This window comes from Salvelinus fontinalis, chromosome 3 (genome assembly GCF_029448725.1).
Source record: "Salvelinus fontinalis isolate EN_2023a chromosome 3, ASM2944872v1, whole genome shotgun sequence".
In the NCBI taxonomy this organism is placed as follows: domain Eukaryota; kingdom Metazoa; phylum Chordata; class Actinopteri; order Salmoniformes; family Salmonidae; genus Salvelinus; species Salvelinus fontinalis.
In genome coordinates this window covers 6,324,968-6,348,574 of record NC_074667.1, presented here as the reverse complement: position 1 = coordinate 6,348,574, position 23,607 = coordinate 6,324,968, and the positions used below count along the sequence as shown (strand labels likewise).

At 42.8% G+C, this 23,607-nt stretch overlaps 1 protein-coding gene across 8 annotated transcripts in view; it reads right to left on the bottom strand.

The window, feature by feature from the left end:
- Positions 1-23,607, bottom strand: part of LOC129836932 (EVI5-like protein) — a 91,568-nt gene that overhangs the window by 46,752 nt on the left and 21,209 nt on the right. For 7 of the 8 annotated variants that reach the window (XR_008756678.1, XR_008756674.1, XR_008756679.1 and 4 more), the window contains 8 exons: positions 2,911-3,030; positions 2,515-2,634; positions 2,122-2,241; positions 1,148-1,267; positions 696-855; positions 530-583; positions 251-422; positions 109-145 (listed from right to left, as the gene is read on the bottom strand). The gene's annotated coding sequence lies outside the window, so the exon portion shown is untranslated. Of the gene's footprint in view, positions 1-108; positions 146-250; positions 423-529; positions 584-695; positions 856-1,147; positions 1,268-2,121; positions 2,242-2,514; positions 2,635-2,910; positions 3,031-3,224; positions 7,323-23,607 lie in introns of those variants that run through there. The other variant, XR_008756681.1, reaches the window with a different exon arrangement.

Below are 23,607 nucleotides of genomic sequence, written 5' to 3'. Positions count from 1 at the left end.
AAAGAGAAACAGAAAACAACAATCTGACAGCTAGTAGTTTTTATGTTACAAGATAGTTGTTTCCGATGATCCCTCCACCCTTAAAAGCAGAAAAAATGGGGGACTTACCATTTGTTTGAGGAACTTCCTGATAAGCTTTCTCTGACTGGAAAACAAACAAACACCAGGAATCATTGGCAACTTAAACTAGTGTTTATATACAGTAGATTATATTTTTTCTGCACATAATGAGGTTCACAGCAGGACTCACGGGTGAGACTTCAGGAAGTTTGTTAGAGAGAACGCCTCAGGTGAAATTGGACAGGAGGCATCATCGCTCTTAGCCTCGGACGTGACATCACTCTTTGGGGTCAGGAGGTCATCAACAGATGGAAAGGAGATCATTATCTCCCCATCATTAGGTGTCAGGGGACCTGGGGTTTCTGAAACAGAAGACAATCAGAATTACCACCGAACAAGCTAGTGACCACAGCAACGATTCTATTGAAGTTGTATAATCAGGAATAAACACTGTGTCACCAATACCCACCTGTTGTCTCCATTTTAGTAACTTTAGTGCCCTTCTTGATAGCTGGCAGGACACCTACAGAAAGAGGAGAGTCGTAGATAATAGTGGATCCTTCCACCATACTGTATGTCATTTTAGAATTCCATTAAAAAATCAAAGAATTTTGGAAGTGGAGATCAATACTCACTGCTACTGGTTGTTTGAGATAGAAGCGTTTGAGGCAGTGCCAACACACCAACTACTTGGCGGCTTAGGTTTACCACCCCTGACTTAGCCTCCCTAGCCCTTCTAGCCTTGATAGCCTCTCGGCTGGGCCTGGGGCCTTGTGGGGGCTTCGGCACAAGGTTCTGAGACAAATAACAACAGTGGGGAAATCATATCACCATAGAAACCATCTATTTCACCATAGGCACGGTGGTACTAAGTGACATGTCACATAACGGTTAACCTAGAATTACAGTCAGAATTAAAATCAGAATTCCAATTCTATTAGTTCTAACTAGTAGGTGGTCCATGTGTCTTAATAGCGTTATTATCTTGTTGTAAACTGGTTTTCAACCCGTCATATTACTACATTACAACCAACTGGTCTCCGTTACAATCAGACGTTTTGCAACAGAACTAAAAGCTTTTTGTTACCTTTAGAGGGCTGTCCTTGGGGCAGTCTCCCAGGGCTGGCAGCCTTAGTCCATCATGGCCAGCAGAATGGACGTCTGTCTGGAGCACCTGCTCTCCAAAACTAGCTTGGAGGGTCCCAGCCTGGGGTACAGGAACATAAGGAAATACATTTAACTTGAGCCCTCCATTATTATGCCCGCTTCTCCAAATATAAATCATAACCTTAGAATTACAATCAGAATTAAAATCAGAATTCCAAAACAATTAATAGTTCTAACTAGTAGGTGGTCCATGTGTCTTAATAGCGTTATTATCTTGTTGTAAACTGGTTTTAAACCCGTCATATTGCTAGATTTGTTAAAGGAATTTATAAAGGTTGGAGATAAATGATTAAATAATTCTACCCGGAAACTTAACCATTAGGGGTTAGAGGTTATGTAGCATAGACAAGGAGTAATTAAAGCTGATAAACATAAGTCCAAATAGGTTGGGAAGAGAGGAATGTACGTGTGTGCCGAAAGAAAGCAAAGAGAATCTTTAACCAATGTTTGAACCGACCCAGCTATAACTCTGGGGAGATAAGATAGGACAGGGAGAACCCCTCCAGGTTTCCCTTATCTTGGGGGGAATGGAACTGTCAGTTGGGTAGTGATCAACTGTGGTGAGAATTGTAGAGAGGTAGATAGGATAGCTCTCCTAATGTTAGTGTGTGTGTATGTGCGTAGGTTAAGAGAATGTTATAAAAGGAACATCTTTGTATATGCACGGTAGAGCTCTCGCAAATAAATTGGATTTGACTAATTGTGAGTTGGGAATTATTTCTGTTTCATTTAAACTAGAACTTTACACACTCTGGGTTGCAAACCTATAAAGATAATTGAAATTTATGAACATTGATTACAAAATCATACAACAATTTGGTCCTTCGAGCGGATTTCCAATATCTGTCCGTTACAACCAGACGTTTTGCAACAGAACTAAAAGCTGTTTCTTACCTTTAGGGGGCTGTCCTTGAGGCAGTCTAACAGGGCTGGCAGCCTTAGTCCATCATGGCCAGCGGAATGGACGTCTGTCTGGAGCACCTGCTCTCCAGCACTAGCTTGGAAGGTCCCAGCCTGGGGTTTATGAACATAAGGAATTACATTTAACTTGAGCCCTCCATTATTATGCCCGCTTCTCCAACTATAAATCATAAGCTTAGAATTACAAACAGAATTAAAATCAGAATTCCAATACTATTAGTTCTAACTAGTAGGTGGTCCATGTGTCTTAATAGCGTTATTATCTTGTTGTAAACTGGTTTTCAACCCGTCATATTACTACATTACAACTAACTGGTCTCCGTTACAACCAGACGTTTTGCAACAGAACTAAAAGTTGTTTCTTACCTTTAGGGGGCGGTCCTTGGGGCAGTCTCCCAGGGCTGGCAGCCTTAGTCCATCATGGCCAGCGGAATGGATGTCTGTCTGGAGCACCTGCTCTCCAAAACTAGCTTGGAGGGTCCCAGCCTGGGGTACAGGAACATAAGGAAATACATTTAATTTGAGCCCTCCATTATTATGCCCGCTTCTCCAAATATAAATCATAACCTTAGAATTACAATCAGAATTAAAATCAGAATTCCAAAACTATTAATAGTTCTAACTAGTAGGTGGTCCATGTGTCTTAATGGCGTTATTATCTTGTTGTAAACTGGTTTTCAACACGTCATATTACTAGATTACAACCAACTGGTCTCCGTTACAACCAGACGTTTTGCAACAGAACTAAAAGTTGTTTCTTACCTTTAGGGGGCGGTCCTTGGGGCAGTCTCCCAGGGCTGGCAGCCTTAGTCCATCATGGCCAGCGGAATGGACGTCTGTCTGGAGCACCTGCTCTCCAGCACTAGCTTGGAGGGTCCCAGCCTGTGGTTTATGAACATAAGGAAATACATTTAACTTGAGCCCTCCATTATTAAGCCCACTTTTCCAACTATAAATCATGTCAATCTGTTTTTACAGCATATACGCTATACTACCAATAAGATAGCCTCATTACATATCAAGAGAGAAAGCCCCAGAATTAACAAAAACTATTTTTTATCACTTATGAGACTTACCTTTTGAAGAATTTTTCTCAACCGTTTATGATTTCTATCCATTGTGTTTTCAGGCACCCTTCAGATTGGACCTGACATTTCTTTTTATAAACAAATACATTTTAAAATACTTTTTTTTTTTTTTTAATTACAAAATCTTGGCCCGTTTTGCTGTACTCACAGAATGTCGTCTTTGTCCACTCAAAGTGATTTATTTGAACATGAGGATGACTGTCCTTTGCAAATCATCAACTCAACTGAGCCAGAAGTAGGCACTGAACCTTCCCTCGAGTGCGTTTACGTCATAGGCTCATATATTACGTCATGCCATTGTACATGATTACGTCAACTACAATAGCACAGAGCGACCACTCTGGGAAATTAAGGCATTGTTTCTAATCACATACGAAATCTCTATAAAGTTTACAATGTAACCTAATTCACTTTGGTTCAGTGAGGTTTAATCGTATTTTATGGATAAATGTTGCCCTCTGTTGGCCATAACTGAAATAGTCAGGAATTAAAGTCGCGCCATCATCAGTCTGCACACTCCCACTGTTGGACTTTTAACAGCTACGGTTAAAATAACATCTATTTAGTGTCAATAAAATGGACCAACCAAATTATGGTCAAATAAATCAAATCATTGATGGGTTTGGTGAGGGAAGACAGATGTGGTAAGCTGATTGGATCAAGGCAGGCCCACATATTGCCAATTATGAATAAATGGTTTAAGCCAACTGCCTATTAGTCCAAGATACTCATTACAGTCATTTCACACTTCTATCATAATTTATACAAACTGGATGAATGCAGGCTGTTGGTTTGTAAATGTTGTAAATAAATATGTATATATGGTGTATATAATTATTCATATTAATATTGTTTCATTCACTTATCTTTTTGACCTGCACTGTTGGAGTTCAGATCTTAAGAATTTCACTGTACCCTGCAATTACATCTGCGACCCTATGTATGTGACTAATAAATTAATCTAATCGATTCGAATCTAAATTCAGAAATCATTCCTGGGTTAGGAAACCTAGTCATACGTAGCTATAATTTACAGCAATCAGAAATGTTTACATTATTGCTGAATAAGGCTATCTCGGTGTACTTTTTTCATAACAGTGTTGTCAAACAAGAAATGATGCCCACAATTAAGTTAAGGGTAGCTGGTGAAATCCCACCTTATTTGCTGTCATTTTCAAGATCGGCATTTGAATAGGCTTGGTTCGTTTTCAGACCGGTTTGGGGAGATTGCCTTTTAAATTAACCAATAGTGGCCACGACGACACGAGCACAGTGCTTCCGGACTTGAGTACTGCCCCTGTGAACCTAGCTAGCAGTGATAGTCAATCAATCAATCAAGTTTATTTTATATAGCCCTTCGTACATCAGCTAATATCTCGAAGTGCTGTACAGAAACCCAGCCTAAAACCCCAAACAGCTAGTAATGCAGGTGTAGAAGCACGGTGGCTAGGAAAAACTCCCTAGAAAGGCCAAAACCTAGGAAGAAACCTAGAGAGGAACCAGGCTATGAGGGGTGGCCAGTCCTCTTCTGGCTGTGCCGGGTGGAGATTATAACAGAACTATGCCAAGATGTTCAAAAATGTTCATAAGTGACAAGCATGGTCAAATAATAATCATGAATAATTTTCAGTTGGCTTTTCATAGCCGATCATTAAGAGTTGAAAAACAACAGGTCTGGGACAGGTGGCGGTTCCATAACCGCAGGCAGAATAGTTGAAACTGGAATAGCAGCAAGGCCAGGCGGACTGGGGACAGCAAGGAGTCACCACGGCCGGTAGTCCCGACGTATGGTCCTAGGGCTCAGGTCCTCCGAGAGAAAGAAAGAGAGAAGGAGAAAATTAGAGAGAGCCAAGATTTTCAAAATGTTCATAAATGACAAGCATGGTCAAATAATAATCAGGAATAAATCTCAGTTGGCTTTTCATAGCCGATCATTAAGAGTTGAAAACAGCAGGTCTGGGACAGGTAGGGGTTCCGCAACCTCAGGCAGAACAGTTGAAACTGGAATAGCAGCAAGGCCAGGCGGACTGGGGACAGCAAGGAGTCATCATGCCCGGTAGTCCTGACGTATGGTCCTAGGGCTCAGGTTCTCAGAGAGAGAGAAAGAAAGAGAGAACGAGAGAATTAGAGAGAGCATACTTAAATTCACACAGGACGCTGGATAAGACAGGAGAAGTACTCCAGGCATAACCAACTGACCCTAGCCCCCCGACACAAACTACTGCAGCATAAATACTGGAGGCTGAGACAGGAGCGATCAGGAGACACTGTGGCCCCATCCGAAGAAACCCCCGGACAGGGCCAAACAGGAAGGATATAACCCCAGCCACTTTGCCAAAGCACAGCCCCCGCACCACTAGAGGGATATCTTCAAACACCAATTTACAATCCTGAGACAAGGCCGAGTATAGCCCACAAAGGTCTCCACCACAGCACAAACCAAGGGGGGGGGGGGGGGGGGGGGGGTGACGGGAGTAAGTTGAAACTTCAAAGATGAACGGTTAATTGAAAACCTGTTCAATGTACCTACTAGCATACAACTTAGAATGCACTTTTTTATATATATATTTTTTTAATACATTTTATCCCCTTTTCTCCCCAATTTTCGTCGTATCCAATCGCTAGTAATTACTATCTTGTCTCATCGCTACAACTCCGGTACGGGCTCGGGAGAGACGAAGGTCGAAAGCCACGCGTCCTCCGAAGCACAACCCAACCAAGCCGCACTGCTTCTTAACACAGCGCGCCTCCAACCCGGAAGCCAGCCACACCAATGTGTCGGAGGAAACACTGTGCACCTGGCCCCCTTGGTTAGCGCCACTGCGCCCGGCCCGCCACAGGAGTCGCTGGAGCGCGATGAGACAAGGATATCCCTACCGGCCAAACCCTCCCTAACCTGGACGACGCTAGCCCAATTGTGCGTCGCCCCACGGACCTCCCGGTCGCGGCCGGCTGCGACAGAGCCTGGGCGCGAACCCAGAGACTGGTGGCGCAGCTAGCACTGCGATGCAGTGCTCTAGACCACTGCGCCACCCGGGAGGCCCCTAGAATGCACTTCTAATACACTTTCATACTAAGTAGTATTGGATCTTGGAACAGATTGTGATAGATGGTCTGACTTAAGTAAGGATTTAGCCAAAACGTAGTAAAGTGTATTTAAATGTTATTTTATGTAGTACTTGGATTTCAGACTGAGTGGGTTGACATTTTTGTGACTGACATATTATTTTCCTATCGTCTCTCCCTCAGACATGAGGCGTGATGTTCAGGACATCTTCAGGCTCACACCCCATGAGAAGCAGTGCATGATGTTCAGTGCCACCCTAAGCAAAGAGATCCGCCCTGTCTGCCGCAAGTTCATGCAGGATGTAAGTTGGAAGGGGTTCCCGTAACCACAAGTTATGTACATGTTCTGAAACATAAAGTAGCAGTTTTACACACACACACACACAGATTAGCCAATCTCCCTAAATTGCACTTTGAAAGAGGCAATCGGCAGTAGAAACATGAAGTATATTCCTCGCCCCGTTTCGGTAAAAAGCTGAGGGATAGATCTGGAGAAATTTACCCACTCTCAAATTCGTAGAGCTATGGATTAGAGGTCGACCGATTTCAAGTTTTCATAACAATCGGCATTTTTGGACACCGATCATGGCCGATTACATTGCACTCCACGAGGAGACTGCGTGGCAGGCTGACTACCTGTTATGCGAGTGCAGCAAGGAGACAAGGTGCTAGCTAGCATTAAACTTATAAAAAACAATCAATCTTAACATAATCACTGTTTGCCTACACATGGTTGATGATATTACTAGTTTATCTAGCTTGTCCTACGTTGCATATAATCGATGCGGTGCCTGTTAATTTATCATTGAATCATAGCCTACTTTGCCAAACAGGTGATTTAACAAGTGCATTTGTGAAAAAAGCACTGTCGTTGCACCAATGTGTACCTAACCATAAACATCAATGCCTTTCTTAACCTGTTTGGGGTGCAGCCCGACACCGGTACACTTATGACAACATCCAGCTCAAGTGCAGGGCGCGAAATTCGAAATATATATTTTTTTAATATTTAACTTTCACACATTAACAAGTCCAAGACACCAGATGAAAGGTGCATATCTTGTGAATCAAGCCAACATGTCCGATTTTGAAAATGTTTTACAGGGAAGACACATGTAAATCTATTAGCTAACCACGTTAGCAAAAGACACCACTATTCTTACTCCATCAGTTTTTGACTCCATCGGTAGCTATCACAAATTCGGCCAAATAAAGATATAAATAGCCACTAACCAAGAAACAACCTCATCAGATGACAGTCTGATAACATATTTATTGTATAGCATACGTTTTTTTTTTTTTATTTGCAAATTTCAGGTATAAATCATAGTTTACATTGTAGCTACATTCAGAAATTGCACCGAAAGCAGCCATAATATTTACAGACACCAACGTCAAATACCTAATTACTCATCATAAAACATTTCTGAAAAATACATAGTGTACAGCAAATGAAAGATAGGCATCTTGTGATGCCAGACAATATTTCCGATTTATTAAGTGTTTTACAGCGAAAACAAAATGTAGCGTTAACTTAGCTTAGCACAATAGAAACACTTGGGCGCCGGCGACTACGACAGATATATGAAATAACATCATAAATTGGGTCTTACTTTTGCTGATCTTTCATCAGAATGTTGAACAAGGTGTCCTTTGTCCAGATGAGTCGTTGTTTGGATTCAGAATGGCAACTTTCTCTCTCCATTTAGCAAGCGTGCTAGCCGGGTTGCACGGATCTCTCCATGTAAACAAACGGAAGAGAACGGAACACGGTAAACCTCCCGAAAAAATTTCAATAATCTGATGAAACTATATTGAAAAAACATACGTTACGATGATATGGTGACATGTATCAAATAAAATCAAAGCCGGAAATAATATTCGCCTATAACGTCAGCAAAACAAAAGGCAACCCCACTGTCCAAATTGCGTTCCTCCTAGTACCGGAAGTTGGGTACACGTCATTCCAAGAGGGTTTATTCCATCCCAGATCGAGATAATCACCTCCTTTCTTCTCTCACAGCCTTCTTGACACCCAGAGGAAGGTGTATGAAGTGTACGTAGACTCTTACGTTCATTGCCCATGTATAGGCATGAAGAGGAAGAGAGCCTCGATTTCAGACTTTGAACTTCCGGGTCAGGAAAAGTGCTGCAGAATGAGTTCTGTTTCACTCAGAGAAATAATTCAAACGGTTTTAGAAACTAATAGTAATAATAATATGCATATTGTACGAGCAAGAATTGAGTACGACGCCGTTTGAAATGGACACATTTTATCAGGCTACTCAATACTGCCCCTTGCAGCCATAACAGGTTAAAATCAATACACAAGTATATATTTTTAAACCTGCGTATTTAGTTAATATTGCCTGCTAATGTGAATTCCTTAACTACGGAAATTGTGTCACTTCTCTTGTGTTCTGTGCAACAGAGTCGGGGTATATGCAGCAGTTTGGGCCGCCTGGCTCGTTGCGAACTGTGAAGACTTTCTTCCTAACAAAGACAGCCAACTTAACAAAACGGGGGATGATTTAACAAAAGCGCATTTGCGAAAAAAGCATAATCGTTGCACGAATGTACCTAACCATAAACATCAATGCCTTAAAATCAAAACACAGAAGTATATACACTGCTCAAAAAAATAAAGGGAACGCTTAAACAACACAATGTAACGCCAAGTCAATCACACTTCTGTGAAATCAAACTGTCCACTTAGGAAGCAACACTGATTGACAATAAATTTCACATGCTGTTGTGCAAATAAAATAGACAAAAGGTGGAAATTATAGGCAATTAGCAAGACACCCCCAATAAAGGAGTGGTTCTGCAGGTGGTGACCACAGGCCACTTCTCAGTTCCTATGCTTCCTGGCTGATGTTTTGGTCACTTTTGAATGCTGGCGGTGCTTTCACTCTAGTGGTAGCATGAGACGGAGTCTACAACCCACACAAGTGGCTCGGGTAGTGCAGCTCATCCAGGATGGCACATCAATGCGAGCTGTGGCAAGAAGGTTTGCTGTGTCTGTCAGCGTAGTGTCCAGAGCATGGAGGCGCTACCAGGAGACAGGCCTGTACATCAGGAGACGTGGAGGAGGCCGTAGGAGGGCAACAACCCAGCAGCAGGACCGCTACCTCCGCCTTTGTGCAAGAAGGAGCACTGCCAGAGCCCTGCAAAATGATCTCCAGCAGGCCACAATCACATTTCTAATCACATTTCTTCTCAGCCCAGTTCTTTGTCCATCGCTTCCATTGGTCTTCCTTGTTTTCTCCATTCTGCTCTCAGCCACTCACTCATTCTCTCCTGCACTGTCTTATCTGTATCCAGTTCCATGCTTTGTGTTCACCGTGTGACTGGCCTTAGAAACACAATATCAGCTGTTTCTCTCTTCCGTTGTGTCATAAGTGCACTCTATTCCCTACATAGTGGACCACTTTTGACCAAAATCCATTGAGCTCTGGTCAAAACTACTGCACTACATAGGGAATAGGGAGCCATTTTGGATACAGCCATAGTATTGTGCTCCTCAATCTCTAATGTACTGTCTATCTGTATTGTGTTCAACCTGTGTGACTAGCCTTAGACATTTGGGACAGACATAGTATTGTCCTCCTGTGGCCTATTTATCATATGGCTTCTGACAATCACCTCAACAATTGTCAAACCAGGAATAACCTCCAACTTGACTTGTTCTCAAATGGGCTGGTGCCTTAGTCTTTGAAATAGCATGTTTAAAAAAAAAAATTTGTCCCAGTCTGTCTCGTCCAGCTCAGTGATGTGGCAAAAACCTGTGGTCGCCGGTTAAATAGGTCTCTCAAACCCTGTACCTCTGGATTAAAATAGATGGGCCATGTCTTCCGTCTCCAATGGTCACATCATTACCACTGGTGACAGACAGACCGTTTGCATCCCAAATGGTACCCTATTCCTTTTATAGTGCACTACTTTTTATCTGGGCCTACAGGGCTCTGATCAAAAGCAGTGCACTATATAGGGAATAGCGTGCGATGTGGGATGCAGACAGCTTTAAGCCCTACAGCAGTGTTTCCTGAGTGGTGGGTGAGGACTAGCTGGTAAGTTGTGGCTAGTTCCTTCCGGATCGCTGCTAATGTAATCAATCAAATTCAAACATATGCAGTTGTCACAAAGTGCTTTACAGATACCCAGCCTAAAACCCCAAAGAGAAAAAGCACAGTGGCTGGGGAAAACTCCCTAGAAGGAAGGAACATAGGAAGAAACCTTGAGAGGAACCAGGTTCATTCAAAAGGCTTTCAGAGGCAACTCTATTTACTTATGAGCTCTATGGACTACAACGCTCTATTGAGTAGTAAATGTTGCAAAACAGCTTTGCTATCAATAGCAATGCCGCTTTAGGCAGTCTATAGGAGACCAATATGACTGTTAACCGGTCATGTTGTTCTCACCTGCACATTCTGTTAACTCGAAATGACACAACGACAGAGTTCCAGTTTAACAAAGTTTACTATACTATATGAACACACTACAAGTAGCCATCACACTCGAGGCTAGGTCCAACAACGACCAAAACCTCCTGCGCATGCGCACTCTTGACTGAGTGATAGCCCCGTAATAACAGAAATATAGGGATACTTAAAACATGAATTTAACAATCTCCCCCTTTTCTTTAAAGACAAATAAAACATCAACAACATAATTAAATGTCCAAGTATTATTCAAGATCCCCCATTACAAATGGGTTGTGTGACAGTCAGCAAGCTTTTCCTTTGTGGTTGACCACAGAATCCTCTGGATTCTCTGTGCTTGAATAAGTTCCTTGATGCTGCTAATCTCAAAGTCTTTTCTATGACAGACTTGGTTGACTTCACAGCATCAACTAATGAGTAGTTGACAGTGACACAAACTACAGGTAGAAAGTGCCGTTTTGTCCCACCAGTGTTAACCTAGCGAAGCATCACTGAAGACAACTAGTTTCAAAGAGTCATCTTTTCCAACATGCTGAAACTTTAAAGTCACTTTTTGTGATTTCAGTTTAGGAACAACTTTGTTTGCCTCATGAATGGTTTGTACAGTGCCGTGTTTTGTGTTAGATGCCAAGTTGCAACCATCAAACCAGGTCTACTCGGTCTCGCAGCCCATAAAATTTGTCCTATCTTTGACCTCAATTGACCAGCTTCAATTCCACAGAGGGGAATTCCTTTGTACGGCTCTTGAAGAATCCATGTGGATAGGTTGAAGATTCTTGATATAGCTCTCCTGTTGCATCAGTATTTTTCCATCAACTGTAATAAACTCTATGCCAACATAACAAAAATGATCATGCTCCTCACGGCCAACCTAGAAAACAGCTTTGAGGTGTGGAATCACAGTTGAAGCAAAGGTCTGTGAGCCACCCCAGATAAAGTCATCAACACGACAGGCAAGTACTCCAGTCACATTGCAGTCTTGATCAAGCCAATAGAAGACTGCAGGATCCACTTGTGACATTTTTCCACCTGTATTCAGCATTGTTGCCTTGACTTTGTTGTACCAGTAGAGTGATCCATCTGCCAGTCCATACACACACTTCTTTAGTTTCCACAGTGTTCCTTCGCTTTTAGCTTCAGGCGGGGGTCGGATGTGAATGTCCCTTGACAGTTCTGTTCCCTGCGAAAATCCAGATTTGATGTCTATGGAATTAAGTTTCCATTTTTTCTGGCAGATCACTGACATCAGCAATCTGAGTGACTCTGAGGTGCATGTCGGTGAGTCTTTTGGGAGTTCTTTAGCAGCCAGCTCCTCAAAACCTCTAGCCACTAGACATGCTTTGGGCACTATTCCAGTTAAGGATTCTTTAAGGGTACACACCCACCTTGTTGAGACGCACTTTTGGCCAATGTCTTTGACTTCCTCAAACACTCCATTTTTCCTCCAATTACTGAGCTCATCTAGCTTAGCTGAGTCAAATGACACGTCCTTTGTTTCAAGTACATCATCATTTTGAATGTCATGCTGTTCTTCTCGATTTTTCATTGGTTCAATTCTGATATTATCTACAAGTGGCAGGTCAGCTGACCCTGTTGTACCAGAAAGTGTAGCTGGTTCAGAGTACTGCAAGTTGTACCAGCTCTTGTGTTTTGCTTTTCCTGCTCGTCCAATGACGGTTGCTGTATGTGGAATACCACTTTCTCTGTCCGTGTATTTAACAGTTTGTCCAGTTTTCAGATTGGAACAACCATGTTCTCTTAACACATGTGGCTGTTGAATGTTTTCCTCATTTGAACGCTCAACAGTATTACCTGTGGCATGGTTGAAGGTCTCTACTCCATTTCCTGTGTCGATGTCCCTTTCATTGGATGCGACATCTGATAGGTTTGTGTCTGTTACTGTGTCCTTTTTGTCATTTTCATTAGGAGACTGATTCTCAGCAACAGCCCCTCTATCTTGTTGATCATTTACTTTCCGCAATCTTGAGTGATGCACCCTGACAATCATGCCTCCGTGCCTCACAAATATCACCACACCATCTTGACCAATGACTACTCCCGGTCCTTTCCACTCTTGACAGTCAACTCGTTTGTAGTACACTTTGTTTCCAGTTTCGTACTTCTCATCATCATTGTTCCCTGAACTGTTGAGTAACTTCTGAAGTCTGTCAACTGTATCATGTCCAAACTGTTTGTAAAGCTTTAACAATACTTTGTGTTTTTCTTTAGTGCTCATGTTCTCTGTGTCAGTCAGAATCTCATTTTTGCATGGAGTCTGTGTGATGTCTTTGTCTAAAATGTTTACACAATAGTGGCCTGAGGTAGTAAGTTATTAAAGAGTCACTGGTTGTTTAAACATCACTGCCTGGTCATTTGTTATGTCTAGTACAGCCCCTGCCTTCTTGAGGGAAGATTTGCTTAATAGTAAGGGGATATCTGTAGGGACCACCTCTGTTTCAATGTGACACTTAGTCTGACCAATTTTTGCTGGTATCTTAACTCTCTTGGTAGAATGGACAATTCTACCATCTCCAAATTTGAAAGCTCTGTTGCTTGGTGTGTCAATCATATTTTGTACTTCTTTCATATTTAGTTCACTGACATAGCTATCAAGCCATTTTGCACCACACACTGTCCGTGTACATGCAGTATCAATCACAGCAGATCCTAAGGATTCAACTATAAAAATCTCAGTATCAAAAGCAGATTCATTTGAAAACAGTGTAATGTTACACTGCTCTATCTCTGTGTGTACATTTTCCTCTGTTAGTTTAACTTGTTCATTTTTATGAGGACAGTCTTTAACCCAATGGTAAGTGCTTTGACAAATTGCACATTTTGATCTCCTTCCATTTTTGTCCAGTGGATTTGTGCCGGGAAATGGCGCCCTCTTCTGGTTGTCTTGAGAACGTGACTTGTTGGCGCCTTTTCTGTGCTGCTCGGTGTAATATGCTGCGTCACTCACTTGCATTCCATCTGTTATTGGCGCAACAGACGTCTTCTCACCAAATATTATTTTTAGTGCCGACTTCATAGATGCAAAAGTCAGCACAGTACAAGCAGTCAAAGCCAACTGTTTCTCCCTACCATCTAGACAAGCAGTGTCTAGCAACTTGAACCCTAACACTGCATCTGGGAGAACCATGTCGTACTTGCGCATTCTATTGTACCTCTGTTCGAAATCAATGATGTAGTCTGCCATTGCAACCGAAATATCTCTCGTAACACTGTCAAATTTTGAATATGCCTCATAGGCACGGTCTTTCTCTTCTTTGAGAAATACAGAATCCGTCATCCTTCATCCTTGTTCAAATCCTCAACGGATATTTCCAGTGCTGTATCTCTCGCTCTTCCCTCCAGCGATAATACCACCGCAAGTGCTTGCTTTTTCGCGTCCAGATTAGTAACGCGTATCCAGATTCCCAGTTCATTTTTCCAACTTTCGTACCACCTCTTCTCGTCGAGGCGAGGTGGCACGTTGTAGTTAGAAGCCATCCTCTGCTACCAATGTTAACTCGAAATGACACAACGACAAAGTTCCAGGTTAACAAAGTTTACTATACTATATGAACACACTACAAGTAGCCATCACACTCGAGGCTAGGTCCAACAACCAAAACCTCCTGCGCATGCGCACTCTTGACAGAGTGATAGCCTCGTAATAACAGAAATATAGGGATACTTAAAACATGAACTTAACACATTCTCCCTATCATATTGCATTCTTTCATCAAATATGGGTTGTGTGTTTGAGGTGTGCCAGGAATGGAAAGAGCACGAGGGAGTAGCTAATCACAAAGAAAGAGAACTTGATGGGAAAAATGGGAATGTAGTATTGAGTGGGAGTCTGGGAGAAGATGCACAATGGGCTCACATGGGCTTTTAGTAATAAACAGGGTTAACCATTAACTTTACAATACACACCAAGGTCTATCCTCATGGCTGTTTTAAACAATCAAGACCCAGACAGTGCCCGTTCTTTAGTGGAAGTATAGAGTGCATAGGAAGTAATGAAACACATCTGTGCAGTCCACAAAATGGACAAGGTTTATTAAGCCACAAGTAGGTAGACAAGGTCTCACTTCCCTGAAATCATGTAATACCTATACTCTTAATATAACTTTAATGTTTTGCATTTCACCTTGACTACATTTTTTGTACTGTTACACTAATATCAAAACCACCGGAATGCTTCGCCTTTCCTGAGGTGCTGTTGCTATAAGTATTACTGTACTGTACTGGGAGTGTCTAAAGCGCTCACCAGCAAGCCGGGTATATTTATCTTGGTGTTAGCAGAGTGGTGGCTACAAAGGTGGAATGTCAGGAAGCCTAAATGAGACTTAAAAGCACCGGTTACATTTTAGTCCAGCACAATAAAATAAACACAACATACTTCTACAGATTTTTATGAATGACAGTATTCCTCCCCAAGCACCCCCCCCAATCAATTTGTAACCCTCTCCTTAACTCCACCCATTTGGAATGTCTGGCCCGCTGCCAGAATGATAATTGGCTGGACATATGGCGATGCATGGGCGGAGTTTCTGCGTAGCTCACGAGTTGGTTTAAAGTAGATCAGGATACTCTCTCTGTTGAATGATTTTTTTAGAGTGCTGTGACGATCTCCGGGAAGGGATGAAAATAACTGTTCTCTACACTTCAACGACTGCTATTCATCTAACGCAACTGTGCGACTGTAGTCTATTCTTGAAAGAGGATTTAAAAGTTCAGAACTGTCTTCAAGCGGACTAATAACGAGGTCAGAGCTTGTTTTCTGACAACTGTCTACTGTTTCTTTGGAATTTTCAATAATTATGGCAAAACGTATCATCTTTGTTTTCTTGACAATGGCAGTCACCAGTAAGGTAAGTCGTATCACCTTGGCAGCTGTCAAATTAGTATGATTTTGATCATATGCAAATCATGCAACAAAATAGCAATGGATGAGTGGATTGCTTAGACCGTTTTGTAATGAGCAGTTGGAGGTGATTTGACTGTCATACGCAAGTAATTGTATTTTAGAGAGACACAAGTGAGAACTTTGTCTACCGTTTTTTTTCTGTTGCCTGAAGATATATATTTTCAAACTGCTGTAGCCTACAGACTATTTGGTAACACTTTTACAAGACAGTGCTACTGTGTAACTGCTCGTGTAATTTTGTAATTACTCATTGTAACTAATTGTAACAATGTACTTACAGTAGTAATCCTTAACCCTAACCCAGTGTACTAATGAGTAATTACAATACTTGTTACACTGTGATTACAGGAATAATCACTGTTATAAGGGCACTAATGTAAAATGTAACCGAACATTTTTGTAGCCCACCAGTCCTACCTTGAATTGTGCCTTTTTTTTTATAGGCATGTGTGTGCTTGTCAAATAACTTTGACTCACTGTCTAAGGGTGGGACTTTTACATACTGTTGATTTTTTTTACTGGAAGAAGTTGGCACGGAAGACTAATGTACTGCTATTCGATTCACGAGTTGGCAGGGGATTGGATACAACACTTAAACAGCTGCCTAGACAGACAAGACATCCACAGGGATGGAGGGGTAGAAATTATGAGCTTCAAATTGAAGTTAAAGTACATAAATTCATTGTAAACAGTGTTCAAAACCACTCCAAAGGGGACACAATAATCAAATTAAACTATCAGTTGACATCTCAAAATTAATATAAAATGATCAAAATAGACTCCTAGAACATCTTTATCACTAGTAGTGTTTTACCCATGAAGGCAGACCACAACAAGAAATTACATGACAAAAATGACTTTTTACTTTCCTATGCTTCTTTCAGTTTATGCCTAGGAACCTAAACCTCTCCTCTCTCCTCCTCACACCTCCAGGTGGGTGCCAGCTGCCCGGCGGTATGTGAGTGTCCAGCTGTGCCCCCCCGGGGCGAGTGCGGTGGCTGACGGCTGCGGGTGCTGCAAGGTGTGTGCCTCCCAGCTGAACCAAGACTGCAGCCTCACGATGCCCTGAGAGCATGGCATCTTGGCAAGATGAGTCCGGGCTGAGCAGGGGGCTGCCCATGGAATGGTCCATGCCAGGGGGAGAGGAGAGGGGACACTCCAGCTGGTTGGGTCCCCCTGTGGAGCCCTCTCTCTCAGGGCTGCCGCTGGGGGTGGACATGGTTGTAGTGGTGGGCACAGTGCAACGCACTGTTGGACAGGGGAGGCTGTGGCTGGGTCTCCTTACCCGTCTCCCCCGCTGTAGGGTCACCTGGTAGGGCGGTGCCGGAGCCAATCGGATCAGGGTTCCTCAAACCTGTTGTGAATTTAAAGAACATTTGAATTACGAGGACATATTCACGAGGACATACACTGAACAAAAACATGAATGCAACATGTAAAGTGTTGGTCCCATGTTTCATGAGCTGAAATAAAAGATCCCAGAAATTTTCCATATGCACAAAAAGCTTATTTCTCTTAAATTCTGTGAACAAATTTGATTACATCCCTGTTAGTGAACATTTCTCCTTTGCCAAGATAAGCCATCCACCTGACAAGTGTGGCATATCAAGAGGCTGATTAAACAGCATAATCATTACACAGGTGAACCTCGTGCTGGGGTCAATAGAAGGCCACTCTAAAATGTGCAGTTGTGTCACACAACACAATGCCACAAGTTCTGAAGCAGCGTGCAATTGGCATGCTGACTGCAGGAATGTCCACCAGAGCTGTTGCCAGAGAATTGAATGCCCATTTTTCTACCGTAAGCCACCAACGTTGTTTTAGAGAATTTGGCAGTACATCCAACTGGCCTCAACTGCTGACCATGTGTATGGCGTTGTGTGGTCGAGCGGTTTGAGTGCACCATGGTAGCGGTGGGGTTATGGTATGGGCAGGCATTAGCTACATACAACGAACACAATTGCATTTGATCAATGTCAATTTGAACGCACAAAGATACCGTGACGAGATCCTGAGGCCCATTGTTGTGCCATTCATCAGCCGCCATCACCTCATGTTTCAGAATGATAATGCACAGCTCCATGTCGCAAGGATCTGTACACAATTCCTGGGAGCTGAAAATCTCAGTTCTTCCATGGCCCGCATACTCATCGATCAACGTATACTACAGCGTGTTCCACAGGAAACAATCAATAGCCTGATCAACTCTAATGGAAGGAGATGTCGCGCTGCATGAGGCAAATGGCGGTCACACCAGATACTGACTGCTTTTCTGATCCACGTCCTTACCTTCTTTTTTACGGTATCTGTGACTAACAGACACAGATCTGCATTCCCATTCATGTTAAATCCATAGATTAGTGCCTAATGAATTCATTTAAAATTGACTGATTTCCTTATATGAATTGTAACTCAGTAAAATCTTTGAATGCATGCTGCGTTTACATTTTTGTTCAGTATACATACAGTGCATTCGGAAAGTTCAGACCCCTTGACTTTTTCCAAATGTTGTTACTTTACAGCCTTATTCTAAAATGGATTTAAATAAAATTTAAATCTCAATCTACACACAATACCCCATAATGACAAAGCGAAAATTGTGTTGGGCTAAATTATAGATGGGCTATGTACAGGTGCAGTAATCTGTGAGCTGCTCTGACAGCTGGTGCTTAAAGCTAGTGAGGGAGATAAGTGTTTCCAGTTTCAGAGATTTTTGTAGTTTGTTCCAGTCATTGGCAGCAGAGAACTGGAAGGTGAGGCAGCCAAAGGAGGAATTGGTTTTGGGGGTGACTAGAGAGATATACCTGCTGGAGGTGGGTGCTGAGATAAGGGGGACTTTACCTAGCAGGGTCTTGTAGATGACCTGGAGCCAGTGGGTTTGGCGACGAGTATGAAGCGAGGGCCAGCCAACGAGAGCGTACAGGTCGCAGTGGTGGGTAGTATATGGGGTTTTGGTGACAAAACGGATGGCACTGTGATAGACTGCATCCAATTTATGGAGTAGGGTATTGGAGGCAATTTTGTAAATGACATCGCCGAAGTCGAGGATCGGTAGGATGGTCAGTTTTACGAGGGTATGTTTGGCAGCATGAGTGAAGGATGCTTTGTTGCGAAATAGGGAGCCAATTCTAGATTTAACTTTGGATTGGAGATGTTTGATGTGAGTCTGGAAGGAGAGTTTACAGTCTAACCAGACACCTAGGTATTTGTAGTTGTCCACATATTCTAAGTCAAAACCATCCAGAGTAGTGATGCTGGACGGGCGGGCAGGTGCAGGTGGCGATCGGTTGAATAGCATGCATTTAGTTTTACTTGTATTTAAGAGCAGTTGGAGGCCACGGAAGGAGAGTTGTATGGCATTGAAGCTCGTCTGGAGGGTTTTTAACACAGTGTCCAAAGGGCCAGAAGTATACAGAATGGTGTCGTCTGTGTAGAGGTGGATCAGAGACTCACGAGCAGCAAGAGCGACATCATTGATGTATACAGAGAAGAGAGTCGGCCCAAGAATTGAACCCTGTGGCACCCCCATAGAGACTGTCAGAGGCCCGGACAAAAGGCCCTCCGATTTGACACACTGAACTCTATCAGAGAAGTAGTTGGTGAACAAGACGAGGCAATCATTTGAGAAACCAAGGCTATCGAGTCTGCCGATGAGGATGTGGTGATTGACAGAGTCAAAAGCCTTAGCCAGGTCAATGAATACGGCTGCACAGTATTGTTTCTTATCGTTGGCGGTTAAGATATCGTTTAGGACCTTGAGCGTGTCTGACGTGCACCCATGACCAGCTCTGAAACCAGATTGCATAGCGGAGAAGGTGCGGTGGGATTCGAAATGGTCGGTAATCTGTTTGTTGACTTGGCTTTCGAAGACCTTAGAAAGGCAGGGTAGGATAGATATAGGTCTGAAGCAGTTTGGGTCAAGAGTGTCCCCCCCTTTGAAGAGGGGGATGACCGCAGCTGCTTTCCAATCTTTGGGAATCTCAGACGACACGAGAGAGAGGTTGAACAGGCTAGTAATAGGGGTTGCAATAATTCTGGCAGATAGTTTTAGAAAGAAAGGGTCCAGATTGTCTAGCCCGGCTGATTTGTAGGGGTCCAGATTTTGCTGCTCATTCAGAACATCAGCTGACTGGATTTGGGAGAAGGAGAAATGGGGAAGGCTTGGGCGAGTTGCTGTGGGGGGGTGCAGTGCTGTTGACCGGGGTAGGGGTAGCCAGGTGGAAAGCATGGCCAGCCGTAGAAAAATGCTTACTGAAATTCTCAATTATAGTGGATTCATCAGTGGTGACAGTTTCCTATCCTCAGTGCAGTGGGCAGCTGGGAGGAGGTGTTCTTATTCTCCATAGACTTTACAGTGTCCCAGATTTTTTTTGACTTTGTGTTGCAGGAAGCAAATTTCTGCATGAAAAAGCTAGCCTTGGCTTTTCTAACTGCCTGTGTATATTGGTTTCCAACTTCCCTGAAAAGTTGCATATCACGGGGGCTGTTCGATACTAATGCAGAACGCCATAGGATGTTTTTGTGTTGGTTAAGAGCAGTCAGGTCTGGAGAGAACCAAGGGCTATATCTGTTCCTGGTACTAAATGTATTGAATGGGGCATGCTTATTTAAGATGGTGAGAAAGGCATTTAAAAAAAATAACCAGGCATCCTCTACTGACTGGATGAGGTCAATATCCTTCCAGGATACCCGGGCCAGGTCGATTAGAAAGGCCTGCTCGCTGAAGTGTTTCAGGGAGCATTTGACAGTGATGAGTGGAGGTCGTTTGACCGCTGACCCATTACAGATGCAGGCAATGAGGCAGTGATCGCTGAGATCTTGGTTGAAAACAGCAGAGGTGTATTTACAGGGCAAGTTGGTTAGGATGATATCTATGAGGGTGCCCGTGTTTACGGCTTTGGGGTGGTACCTGGTAGGTTCATTGATAATTTGTGTGAGATTGAGGGCATCAAGCTTGTTTAACCATGTAGGTAGCAACGCTGCTCAGCAGTTCCTGTCTGTGGCAGCCAAGCTGCACCATAGAAATGGAATTACTAGAATGAGAATCCCATTGGGTGCAGCCAAATGGCGATGGCCTGGGTTGTTTCATGTTCTACTCATTCTAGTTCTATGGTGTTTCCACTCCTGCCTGTGGCAGCCAGGCAGCACCATAGAAATAGAATTACTAGAATGAAAAAGAAAACCTTGACAGCCTCATAGTCATGGCAATTTGACTGCACCCTCATAGCATTTCCATTCTAGTGATTCTGTTTCTATGGACAGAAGTACAGCCCTGGCCTGCATCATGTTTGGGAGCGCTATTACTGGGTAAGCCGAGCTGGTGGCCCCAATCCACATAGAGGGAGAGGAGAGAGAGGCCTAAACCCAAGCCGAGGGTAATTCAGCATACATTTGACAAATGGAATCCCCGAATGTAGGGCTTATGCACATCTGCAAGTGAGATGAGGGGAATGGGCTAGCCATCATCGGAATGCTGAACAGCTCTATGACTACAACACACACACACACACACACACCCTAGCTGTTTTAATATCAGCCATAGTCACACTGATACACACGTCTACTGAAGCACGACAACAAGGAAAACAGAAGAACTGCCCAAAGAAGAAGAGAAAAAAGATTGTTTGAAGGGAAAAAACTGCAGAGGGATGGAGGGACAAGGACACCATTCATGTGCTGGGAGAGGCCAATCAAAACAGCCATTAACTAGCATGAGACCAATTGCATCAGAAGAAGAGCAGCGGCTCAGGAAAACGGGTGTCCCGAAACCATCACAATACTCCCTCAAAATGACATGTAGCTAGTTCCTCCAAAACAATGTAACAATAGCAACAGAGAAAAGTTGTTCATGTGTAGCCTAATTTTATCAAAGCTAATCTTATGACACTAGAAATACTGAACTTTAACCCTTGATATTTCTCACGACTGCTCACTGTGACGATGGAAATGCATATACAGTTGAAGTCGGAAGTTTACATTCACTTAGGTTGGAGTCATTAAAACAAATTTTTCAACCACTCCACAAATTTCATGTTAACAAACTATAGTTTTGGCAAGTCGGTTAGGACATCTACTTTGTGCATGACACAAGTCATTTTCCATCAATTGTTGACAGACAGATTATTTCACTTAAATCACAATTCCAGTGGGTCAGATGTTTACATACACTAAGTTGACTGTGCCTTTAAACAGCTTGGAAAATTCCAGATAATTAAGTCATGGCTTTAGAAGCTTCTGATAGGCTAATTGGCATCATTGAGTCAATTGGAGGTGTACCTGTGGATGTATTTCAAGGCCTACCTTCAAACGCAGTGCCTCTTTGCTTGACATCATGGGAAAATTTAAAGAAATCAGCCAAGACCCCAGAAAAAAAAATATAGACCTCCACAATTCTGGTACATCCTTGGGAGCAATTTCCAAACGCCTGAAGGTACCACGTTCATCTGTACAAACAATAGTACGCAAGTATAAACACCATGGGACCACGCAGCCGTCATACCTCTCAGGAAGGAGACTCATTCTGTCTCCTAGAGATGAACGTACTTTGATGCAAAAAGTGCAAATCAATCCCAGAACAACAGCAGAGGACCTTGTGAATATGCTGGAGGAAACCGGTACAAAAGTATCTATATCCACAGTAAAACAAGTCCTATATCGACATAACCTGAAAGGCCGCTCAGCAAGGAAGAAGCCACTGCTCCAAAGCTGCATAAAAAAGCCAGACTATGGTTTGCAACTGCACATGGGGACAAAGATCGTACTTTTTGGAGAAATGTCCTCTGGTCTGATGAAACAAAAATAGAACTGTTTGGCCATAATGACCATTGTTATGTTTGGAGGAAAAATGGGAGGCTTGCAAGCCGAAGAACACCATCCCAACCGTGAAGCAGGGGTGGCGGCATCATGTTGTGGGGATGCTTTGCTGCAGGAGGGACTAGTGTACTTCACAAAATAGATGGCTTCATAAGGACGGAAAATGATGTGGCTATATTGAGCAACATCTCAAGACATCAGTCAGGAAGTTTAAGCTAGGTTGCAAATGAGGCTTCCAAATGGACAATGACCCCAAGCATACTTCCAAAGTTGTGGCAAAATGGCTTAAGGGCAACAAAGTCAAGGTATCACAAAACCCTGACCTCAATCCTTTAGAAAATGTATGGGTAGAACTGAAAAAGCATATGCGAGCAAGGAGGCCTACAAATCTGACTCAGTTACACCAGCTCTGTCAGGAAGAACGGGCCAAAATTCACCCAACTTATTGTGTGACCCAAGTTAAACAATTTAAGGGCAACGCTACCAAATACTAATTCAGTGTATGTAAAACATCTGACCCACTAGGAATGTGATGAAAGAAATAAAAGCTGAAATAAATAATTCTCTCTACTATTATTCGGAAATTTCACATTCTTAAAATAAAGTGGTGATCCTAACTGACCTAAGACAGGGAATTTTTACTAGAATTAAATGTCAGGAATTGTGAAAAACTGAGTTTAAATGTATTTGGCTAAGGTGTATATAAATTTCCGACTTCAACTGTAGTTACCTTTTAAGAAACCAATGCAAGAAATAACCTTAACATCTCTGAAAATATAACACTAGTCTCCTTCTGAAAACAAATCCCCTAAATTACTGGCATCCCCATGTGTCATCTCACCAGGAATCATTCCAGTCCAGCTACAGTTGGATGTACACCAGAGGGGGTATACAGCAATGTCATTAAAGCCAGGCTGTAATCCAAACTCTGTGAGTCATGCTAGACTACAGCAATATGTGGGACAATTGCTGCTCTGGCTATCAGTGCATTAAATCTCTCTAAGGGTAAAGGTAGGACAACAAAAAAATGGGGCAGCTTCAATGTGAGCACTGTGTTGTGCCTATGCACGAGTTTGTATGTAAACCGCTATCCACGTGCACAATTATCACATTGTGTGTGCGCCTCAGC